The sequence below is a fragment of the Ciconia boyciana genome, chromosome 4, assembly GCF_034638445.1.
Source record: "Ciconia boyciana chromosome 4, ASM3463844v1, whole genome shotgun sequence".
NCBI classification, from domain to species: Eukaryota; Metazoa; Chordata; class Aves; order Ciconiiformes; family Ciconiidae; genus Ciconia; species Ciconia boyciana.
This window is the reverse complement of record NC_132937.1, coordinates 25,274,148-25,285,122: the sequence shown is the minus strand read 5'-3', so window position 1 is coordinate 25,285,122 and position 10,975 is coordinate 25,274,148. Positions and strand designations below refer to the sequence as shown.

The 10,975-nt window shown below is 46.1% G+C and overlaps 1 long non-coding RNA gene across 1 annotated transcript; it reads left to right on the top strand.

The window, feature by feature from the left end:
• Positions 1–371: 371 nt before the first annotated feature.
• Positions 372–10,203, top strand: LOC140650791 (uncharacterized). Its single transcript, XR_012042170.1, has 3 exons — positions 372–622; positions 707–890; positions 9,289–10,203. It is a non-coding gene; the product is annotated as an uncharacterized lncRNA (long non-coding RNA).
• Positions 10,204–10,975: the final 772 nt, after the last annotated feature.

Here is a 10,975-nt window from a genome sequence, read left to right as displayed (position 1 = left end):
GGGGCGGCTCCGCGACGCCGACAGCTGGGCCTTGCCCCCAGCCCACCGCCCGGGGGGCGGCAGCCCCGCCCGCCCCGTCGGCGGGGGCCCGCGGGGCGGAGGGGCGGGCCCGGGCCCGGGCCCGGGCCCGGGGAGGCGGGGCTGGCCGTGGCGCCTCTGAGGGGCGGCGGGAGGGCGCCGCTCCTGGGGGGGAGCGGGCCGGGCTGGGCGTCCGCCTCCTCCCGCGCGCGGGGGGGGGGCGCCTCCGCTCCCCAGGGGGGCGGGCACACGCTGCAGCCGTCCGGCGGGATGGCTCTTCCGTGGGGACGGAGGGGTCCTGGCGAGCCCGAGAGTCGGCGTCTGGGAGGGAGCCGGGCTGCCAGCGGGTCCGAGCAGCCCCGGCTCCGTGCGAGCCGCCGGGGCAGCGGCGCTGCCGAGGCCGTTCCGCCGCCCCTCAGGGGTGCCCGCGAGGCTCCGCAGGGCCGCGGCGGTGCGAGCGGCTGCGGGAGAGCCCTGCGGGCCGGCGGCGGTCTCCTCCGCTGGCAGCTGGGGCTTAGCGGACCCTCCGGCCGTCGTGCCTTCTCTCTTGTGCTGCAGCCTCTTACGGCTGCATGCGATTGACGGTCCGCAGGGCGTTGGAAGGGTGAATAATCCGTTCCTTTCCCTCAGTATTATTACTTCCTCAGCAAAGATCCCGTTTAGACAGGCTCTATCTGTTCATTTTTAGAATAGTCGGAAATCGTGCAGAAAAAATGATACCATTTCTCACAACATGCGAGACCAACCTTCTTCCGTGGAAGTGAGCAAAGCAAACCTTTGATGACACTCACACCCGCCATTATGCGAGCTGACAGCGGTGAAAGTTGGTTAGTGGCCCGGACGCTGCTTCAGAGAGGATGAGGTTGATCAAGGTGAGAAACATGGACGTTTGTTTGTCAGTGTGCAGCATCGCAGAGCAGGGGCAGGTGCCAGCTTGGTCTCACTGGAACGGCAGTCCGCCTGACCAGAGTGGGCCCCTGTTAAATCGGTGACTGAACCAACAGTTAGAACTTCCATTTTCATGCTTAAATACCATCTATCGCTCTGTCTTACAGCCTGATGCCAGAAGAAAGTAATTGTCAGGGGTGGTTTTTTTCAGTTTCTTTCCACCCTTGTGTTTTGTCCTACCTTTTTCATATCCGTTTGTTTCTGACATCCCTTCTTTTCCTCTTACCTAATCTGTGAGTGTGAGCAATTTAAGAGTCAGTAGGTATGTTCAGAGCCTGCTAAAGAAGAGGATGATCTTGGAGTCATTCAGGAGAGATCAAGTTCTTTTTCTAAAATGGCACACATCTACTTCAGCATGGATGAAAGTAAAACCTTACATGTTCACCGGGAAAGGTGCATTCTCTTTCTCAGTTACACAAAGGATTAAGCAAATACATTGATCAGATGAGACATGCAAGCAAAACATTTCTGAGAGAAATTTTAGAAGAACTTGTATAAGTATCTTGAGTATTCTTGATAAGTTGATTTTTTTAAGATAGAGAAAGAAGTACTTCATGTTTTGTTTTGTATAGTGTCTTCCATCCAACTATATTCTAAAATATCTCTAAATCATTTAAGAATATATTTTGGTTTTTTAGATTACATCTGTGGGAGATATTAAGGGAATTGGGAGTCTCGGCAGCTCACTAGACGCAGAAAACTCAGCTGTTTTTCTGTTCTTTAAAGATCTAGAAAGTAATTTTTCAGGTAAAATTCTAGAACACTGGAGTAATACAGTATGCTGCAATTACTTCAGGAGGATAAAGTGGTGTATGCATCAGAGATCCAAACAAAACGGCATGAAGCCCTATCCTATCTACTTGGCATACATTTGGCAGTAATCTTGGAACTTATCATGCCAATAAAATAACTGAACCACACTGAAAGAGACTAGAAAACCAAAAGCACTAGCCTTGAAACAAATCTCTCTCTTACCCACTCACCCACCCACATAAGCAGGTCTGAAATTCTGCCACATAGAGGCACTAGCATAGAAGCAATATGTGACTTAAGAGAACAGACGCTGTACTGCATAACTTCATGATGTTATGTTAAATTGTCTCAACTTATTAGTAGGTAAAATAGAACATTAGGCAGCTACTTCTGCATATGTCATTCTTGCTATCAACTCTTCTGTCATTTGACTGGTTGTGCCCCTTTGTTTTATATAATACTTCATAGTTGTTTCATAATTGTCACACAGCTTGCAAAACTCCAGAGTACTTGACAGCAGTCCATAGTCAAGGAACAGGATTTTCCAGATCACCATATGGTTATTTCTTAATTACCATACTGTCAAAAAGGAAAACTCCACTTAGTTTGTATAATCACTCTGTACTGAATGGCTCCTCTACACTGCAATAGCTGTCTCAGTACAGCTACTCGTTTCCCTCAGTTGAAGAAGAAAATTAAGTAATCAAACTGTATGTGCACATGTGTATGCACACATACAAACTTGCACGTGTATTTTAAACATACATTGGCTAAATGGCAGAAAGTCTAGGGATATCAAACTTCAAAATATTTGATTTTAAAAGACAGCAAATGACCAGTTTTCCTCATCTCTTCCCTTTGTGGCCCTTGCACTTACACTATTAAACTCCCCTCCCTCTTGGTGCGAAGGAGGTTTGATTAATGCCAAGGAAGTTTGACCCATACAGGTGAACATGTGTGTAACCGTGTAGCTATTCTGGGAAGTCCCCCAGCAGTGCAAACTGCATGAAAAGTCTTTAACCGTTAAAGCCCATGTTGGTTGCAATGCCTACTGTCAAGATCACTGTGGTCTCACTGAGATAACTTCTATCTCAGAAAATACAATTTCTGCCAGAGATGTCTCCCAGCAGGCTAGTTCTACAAGTATACGTTGCAGTTTGTATAATGTTCTCTTAACGTGGACCTATTTATCATCGTACCAAATCTGCAAAGGTATTGCATTCCCAATTTTTCTATAGAATGCACAATACTATGCACAATTTGTACTAGCACAAAGGACTCTTACCAATGCATGTAAGCCATCTTCTTCAACAGCATAAACTATCAGTAAACTTAGCGAAAGAGGTTTTTGCAGGTTAAAATTGCACATACATGGGAAGGTGGGCCAGCTAAACAATCAACTGTTAGTCGAGGACATGACCCTGTCACATGTCACAGTTTTGGAGTATGGCTGTAACCTAAGGTAGGTAGTAAGTGCCTTGTCTATGGTTAAGCAGTACATTAGATTAATCTCACCTCACTTTTTAGACAGCTACACCTGCAGGATAGGCATGTACGTCTGCTATGACCATCCTGGGTCTTTGTAAAGCCAGGACAGAGAAGTGAGTACTAAAAAGGACAAGGGCCAGCTCATCTTAAGTGGATGCCTAAAAGACATCGAACAAACCACCATAGAAGTACCAGGTTCCTCATATCAGTGGTAGAGCAAGCTAGGTCTGAAGCAGACATCTCTATCACACATACCTTCATTTAAGATGAATCTTGCATCGAATTACTTGGTAGTTGATCGCGCGCCTCTCCCTTTCTCACCATCCTTCAGCAACATCACCTATTTCTCTTTCTGCAGAGTTGCCTGCTTGTTGCAGTCTAGAACCATACTAAGGAAAGTATTTGTCAGCATTATCTGTATTCGTTCAAACAAAAAAATAATTTGTTTTATCCGTTAGATGAGCCCTCAGTTCACTTCCAGGCAGCCACGGACACTCCAACAGCCAGGCTTTAATCATGTACCAGCTTTCCCAAAGGGAATTTTTAATTTGGAAGTGCAAGTATTTGAAGACTTTGCAAAGAAAACATGCACGTGATTCAGTTACTTTCTGTCAGTGGCTGTGGTAATGCTTGAAAATAATAGACCAGTAGTCCTGACAAGCTTTCTATGCATGGCTGTGCAAAGGCAGAACAGAATTCTTCAAAATATTTAGTTTTCTGGAAAAAGGAAAATCACAGACTGCTTTTTTTCTATAAGCATTATTCTCATGGCTTTTTCAGGTTTTTCTCCTGATTACAAGTTTTTGTCTATCCAATCCAAGAACAGAAACAAACCTCTATGGATTACGCAATCAAAAAGGCAACACTCAGCACAGCTAAGGCTTTAAATGTTCAGAATATGGAGTATCATGACCAACCAAAGTTTCACTACTTACCCCATACGCACTCCCATTTCCATTCTTAGCCCTATTGCACCTAGAACAAGAAAGAAGAAAATGGACGTGTTTCCTAGGCCTGGGTTGCAACAGTGGGTCTATTTCTAGAGGGACCTGGACAGGCTGGAGAAATGGGCCAGCAGGAATCTCATGAAGTTCAACAAAGAGAAATGCAAAGTCCTGCACCTGGTGAGGAATAACCACATGTAACAGGAGAGTCTGGGGTGCGACCAGATGGAAAGCACCTCTGCAGAGAAGGACCTTGGGGTCCTGGTAGACAACACGTTGGACATGAAACAGCAATTGCACCCTTGCGGCAAAGGTGCCCAACAGCATCCTGGGCAGTATTAGGAAGAGTGTCACTAGCAGCTCGAGGGAGGTGGTCTTTCCTCTCTACTATGTGAATAATAATTTACATTCTTTCTTCCTAGATTAAACAGGATAGTGCTCTTGCAATCTGTGGCTTGCGCAATCGTCCTTGTCATAGAATCATAGAATGGTTTGGGTTAGAAGGGACCTTAAAGATCATCTAGTTCCAACCCCCTTGCCGTGGGCAGGGACACCTTCCACTAGATCAGGTTGCTCAAAGCCCCGTCCAACCTGGCCTTGAACACTTCCAGGGATGGGGCATCCACAGCTTCTCCGGGCAACCTGTTCCAGTGCCTCACCACCCTCATCGTGAAGAATTTCTTCCTTATATCTAATCTAAATCTCCCCTCTTTCAGTTTAAAGCCATTACCCCTTGTCCTATCACTACGTGCCCTTGTAAAAAGTCCCTCTCCAGCTTTCTTGTAGGCCCCTTCAGGTACTGGAAAGCTGCTATGAGGTCTCCCCAGAGCCTTCTCTTCTCCAGGCTAAACAGCCCCAACTCTCTCAGCCTGTCTTCATAGGAGAGGTGCTGCAGCCCGCTGATCATCTTTGGATGATCCTCTGGACTTGCTCCAACAGGTCCATGTCCTTCTTAAGTTGGGGGCCCCAGAGCTGGACACAGTACTGCAGGTGGGGTCTCCCGAGAACGGAGCAGAGGGGGAGAATCACCTCCCTCGACTGCTGGTCACGCTTCTTTTGATGCGGCCCAGGAGACGGTTGGCTTTCTGGGCTGCGAGTGCACGTTGCTGGGTCATGTTGAGCTTCTCATCAACCAACACCCCCAAGCCCTTCTCCTCAGGGCTGCTCTCAATCCATTCTCCACCCAGCCTGTATTTGTGCTTGGGATTGCCCCGACCCATGTGCAGGACCTTGCACTTTATGCTTTAGTTAGATCACTAGGAGACTCCTTAAAACTCAGAGGAAAAGAGTTCTTATGATTAACAACTGGCAATATGTAGTTCTTAACATTCATTACAGGATTAACCTACTTACTTTTGGATGGAAAGCTCCCAACAACTTTCCAACACCAATACTTAGCAGCAACATAAAAAATTACCATGGATCAGAGCATGCTTCCACTAAAATCCGTGGAATTTTTGCCATTGATTTGAAGCCAGCAGTGAACCATAGTTGCATGTTTTACAAAACAGAAATATTCCATCATAGAATCATCACAGAATCATTTAGGTTGGAAAAGACCCTTAAGATCATTGAGTCCAACCGTAAACCTAACACTGCCAAGTCCACCACTAAACCATGTCCCTAAGCACCACGTCTACACGTCTTTTAAATACCTCCAGGGCTGGTGACTCCACCACTTCTCTGAGCAGCCTGTTCCAGTGCTTGACAACCCTTTCAGTGAAAAAATGTTTCCTAATGTCCAATATAAACCTCCCCTGGCGCAGCTTGAGGCTGTTTCCTCTCGTCCTATCACTTGTTACTTGGGAAAAGAGACCGGCACCCACCTCACTACAAGCTCCTTTCAGGTACTTGTAGAGAGCTTATCGCTCTCCCCTTATCGGTCTCCCCTCAGCCTCCTTTTCTCCAGGCTGAACAACCCCGGGTCCCTCAGCCGCTCCCCATCAGCCTTGTGCTCCAGACCCTTCCCCAGCTCCGTTGCCCTTCTCTGGACACGCTCCAGCCCCTCCATGTCTCTCTTGGAGTGAGGGGCCCAACACTGAACACAGCATTCGAGGTGCGGCCTCACCAGTGCCCAGTCCAGGGGCACGATCACTGCCCTGCTCCTGCTGGCCACACGACTTCTGATACAAGCCAGGATGCCATTGGCCTTCTTGGCCACCTGGCCACACTGCCAGCTCATGTTCAGCCAGCTGTTGACCAACACCCCCAGGTCCTTCTCTGCCTGGCAGCTTTCCAGCCACTCTTCCCCAGCCTGTAGCGTTGCATGGGGTTGTTGTGACCCAAGTGCAGGACCCAGCACTGAGCCTTGTTGAACCTCACGCAATTGGCCTCGGCCCATGGATCCAGCCTGTCCAGGTCCCTCTGCAGAGCCTTCCTCCCCTCCAGCAGATCAACACTCCCACACAACTTGGTGTCATCTACAAACTTACTGAGGGTGCACTCAATCCCCTCATCCAAATAGTTGATAAAGTTATTAAACAGAACTGCCCCCAATACTGAGCCCTGGGGAATACCACTGGTGACTGGCTGCCAACTGGATTTAACTCTTTTCACCACAACTCTTTGGGCCTAGCCATCTGGCCAGTTTTTTACCCAGCAAGGAGTACACCCATCCAAGCCATGAGCAGCCAGTTTCTCCAGGAGAATGCTGTGGGAAATGGTGTCAAAGGCTTTACTAAAGTCCAGGTAAACAACATGCACAGCCTTTCCCTCATCCTCTAAGTGGGTCATCTTGTCATAGAAGATTAGTCAAGCAGGATGTTCACAGGCAGGATCATCACAGCTATGTCATCTGTTTCAGCCTTGAAACAAAGCAAATGCCTCAAACCTTTGGGCAAGCTTGCTCCGGTGCTTGAAGGTGTCATAATGGCTGTAGAGGAGCTGACCAAAAGGAAGGTGTGCTCAAGCTTCAGATAAATTTCTTAGTGGAAACTGTTGACAGAGACACATTCAAAATTATGTGCTGAGCTAAGAGCAGCTGAAATGCCAGGATGCAGCCCTTGCCATTCCCTGCTGGAGCAGTGGTGATCGCAAAAGATCTAGAGAAGCTCTGTGAAGTGGCTGTGGGTTGAAACACCACAGCAACATTCCCCAGAGCTTATCTGCCATGCCCTGCAGTCTAGGACACCACATTGGTAGACCCATTGTCCTAGACCCAAAACCCCTAGAACTCTTTCTGTATGTGAGTTACATGGCAGACTGAGGTAACTGAAGGATCTTGCTGACTGCCTACGTAGATCCCTCAAGCACTCTATGTTTGTTTTGTTATTCTTTCTTTTCTGAACTGTTCTGTTCAGTTTTGCCATAGAGTTGAAACTATTCCTATATATCTTATTATTTACCTTTTGTTAGGATCCTGAAATGGAATATGCCATAGACTATAAGGCATTATTGTACAACTGTTATTTTTTTCCTTATTCCAAGATAGAGATCAAAAGGATATAAAAGAAATAAACCAGGGACAAGGATGAAATAGCTCAAGAGCAGATGGAAACAAATCTCAAGTGTTTGGGATCTCCAGAATTTGTTTTCAAACTGATTATCTTCACTCCATGTAGCAATGTCAATCTACTGGTACAACAAAGTCAGGTTTTTTAGAAGAGGGCTTTCATTCAGATACCTTTGTTCCCCTGTTGGTTTTGCTCTGAGAGAAACCAATCACAGCTTGCTGCAACCTAGTAGCTTAGCATTCTTTTAGATGGTAGAATATTCTCTCTTTCCTCCTCTCCTCTTACCTACACAAAGGAAGAGTAGAGGACACATCACTAGGCTGAGAGATAAAGATAATTGTCTCTTTCCATCGTCCCCAGGGGAATGTGTGTCAGGCCTCTCTCCGGCCACCAGACACCATGACCTCCATTTCTCTCTGTCTTTTCAGCGCCCTGCTAATTTTTTTTTGGTCTGATTTCTTATGGTGGTCATGAGGTTCCTGCAAAGAACATGAAGATCAGGCCCACATTTCTGAACTGACCCTCCTCCAAAGTGTACCCTTTGGAAGAAGGAAGCTCATTTCCTTTTTCCTAGTGTTATAGGGGGCTGGAAGGGAGGGGGCAGGTGACTGAACATCAGTAATCCTGTTTTCCAGCCCATACCTTGAATTCCCCTTACCTTGAATGTAGAGACTGAAGTAAGGGAAGGGTGGATATCTTGTGTCGACGTCTTAAAATGCTTTCTTATGAAAGCATCTTTTTTCTTATGAAAATCAGAACTGTTGGAAAAAATATTCAAAATGCTTGGAAAGCCCCCTCCCACCCCCAAATGTCATAGGGCTCACCAGTCCTGACAATAAGGTGGTTTTTTCAGTGAAGATGAAATGTATGAAGTCCAATACTCATTGGGAGGGAGAAAGGGAGCATATTTGTGTGTTTGTGTGTGCTCACATGAAAACCTAGGTGGCTTTCAAGAATCTGGATGGCATCCAAAGATTTTATCATGGTTACTAGGCTGTATTAGCAATTGTGCATGGAGGATTTTTAAAACCTCATTTGAAAATGGAAACTCACTCCTTTAAAAGTCTTCTTTCCAGGCGTGGAAAGCTGCCCTACAATCCGCTGTGACACACAGGAAAACATCCAGAGACACCTACATTATAGAAATTAGCAGTTGAGACAGAGAACTGTCCCTTCAAGTTGTTTTGACGACATGAGCTCACTATAGGAAACAAAAATGTTTCCTATTTGTAAGAACTTCCTTGAATTCTGTCTTGAAAATTACATTTGAATTCAAATACAGTAACAGGGAAACGATAGTGCAGCAAAGCGAGAACAGAAAATGGCTTACTGGCCTGAAACCTGCTTAGATTAGCAGGGACTGACAGCTTTCTCTATTCGAGAAAATATTTGCCACCATCAGTCCAGTTACCAATGGGTAGATGCTCACTCAGAAAAGCATAATCATATTTGCTGGAATTTTCAGCAGAAACACCAAAGCGCTTGCTTAGTGCTTGCTAATCTCTCTCACACATCTAGAATGCGTCTTCATAAGATACTTCCTTGGGCGGGGATCCATTGGCAGGATGATAAATTCTGTATAATCATAATGAATGAAATACCTTAACTGTCTCAGATCCTGCCAAGCAACAGATGGCATCGTTTCTCTGCCATTATTCTTAGAAAAACAGCATCATGTTTTCCAGAGGTCTCAGCAGGGAAGACAAAGACCTTGTGGATATACAGTACCTATGAATCTATCCTTCAGCCTCCGATGTTGTGAGCATTTGGACACGCTAAAGAGACCACACTGGAAGGGGGCAGACGAAAGAAAAGGGAGAAAACAATGAGGCCACAGTGAAGTCTTTCTAAGAAGTGTTGGGGGAACCATTGCTTATCATGCTAATAAACTTCTGAGGTATCTTGTGTTGAACCTAGGAACTCTGAGCAGAAATGCAGGTGACTATGTCTGTAACTAAAGTGCAAAATACAAATAGGTGTTATACCAAGAGAAATCGGCAGTATAACTGGTAGACTGCACTTACCTGTCTAGTCTCTTCCCATCTTAATGATTAGTCTGTGAGTTTTATGTATATCCATGAAAGCAAGTATTTGTACACAGACCCAAATTGTTTTGCGTTTCACAATAAGTAGGGGCATGCTGAAACAGACTGGTTTTTGCACTGGCCGTGCTTTGATTTATGTGTTGTGAATGAAATACTGTGTGGAAAGAAACTGCGACTAGCTAGGAGAAACCCGTAATTGCTAAACCAGACATTAGACTCCTGGTGAAAATGCTACATCAATAATGATAGAGATGTTGACATCTCCAGAACACAGAACCCAGGGATTCTTATCACTAACGATAATGTTCAGAAGCGTGAACTTTTGGAAGGCCTAAAGAAGACAGCTGCTTGTTCCAGGACTGGTGTTTTTGCCAACCTCAAGCTGCCTTTTCCCTCCTTTTCTGTGACATCTGTATGGGAAAATGGATCTGCAAGGCCCCAAGTGTGCTACTGCTCAGTAGAGAGGCAGTATGTATGTCAGACGGAAAAGAACCATTAAATCCTGTTGTTCCGGTGAGCTTTATGAAACTGAGGCATTCCACTAGCTTACTGACACAGAGTATCCCTGGAGAGTATCCGCAGATATCCCTGGAGATCTGCACAAGAAATGGTATTTCCACAAGGCAATTGTGGTAAACAGCTGGCCTGGCACGTCCGCCCAAACCCACAGCACGAAGAGGAACCACAAAGATGGGCACAGATAGACAGCACAGACTGCATTTGTCCGAAGGGCACATTTCTGTTATCATCAGATGGTGATTCCGGATCCTTCTCCGCTGGGGTCTTGCCTGCAGGACCAATAAGATTTCCTAGACAGTTTGCAAGCTTAACACAGACTACCTTTGAAGCAGCAAAGTAAACAGTACTGCGTCTTCAGAGCAGACTGAGATCCAGAGCATTTCCCAGAGCACATTGAGAGGTGAGAGATAAAGTACTGACACATCCGTAGACTATTTATTTCCAGAAATATGACAGTACCCTACCTGTAAGGTAACAGAGAGAGTGATTATGGATTTAGATAACAGTATAAAACCAATGTAAAATTTACCTCATGTGCTATGTCGATAAAAGATGGAGGACGTGTAAGCAACTTGTAAGTGCTGCTTTTGAACGCCTCAGTGTTGGTCTGTCAAGACAGACGTATGCCCTGTCAACCGTGTATGTAACACCGGAGTGCCTCCCCGGGACAGTCACCCTCAGGGCACCTCTGCGAACAAGATCGTGTGGCTATGTCCTCTTGAGGCAGAGGCATTGAGGGCTGGGCCAGCTGCAGACAGGGAGGAGAGGTAAATTGCACTAGTCCCATTTTTGGCTCTAGCGAGGAGAT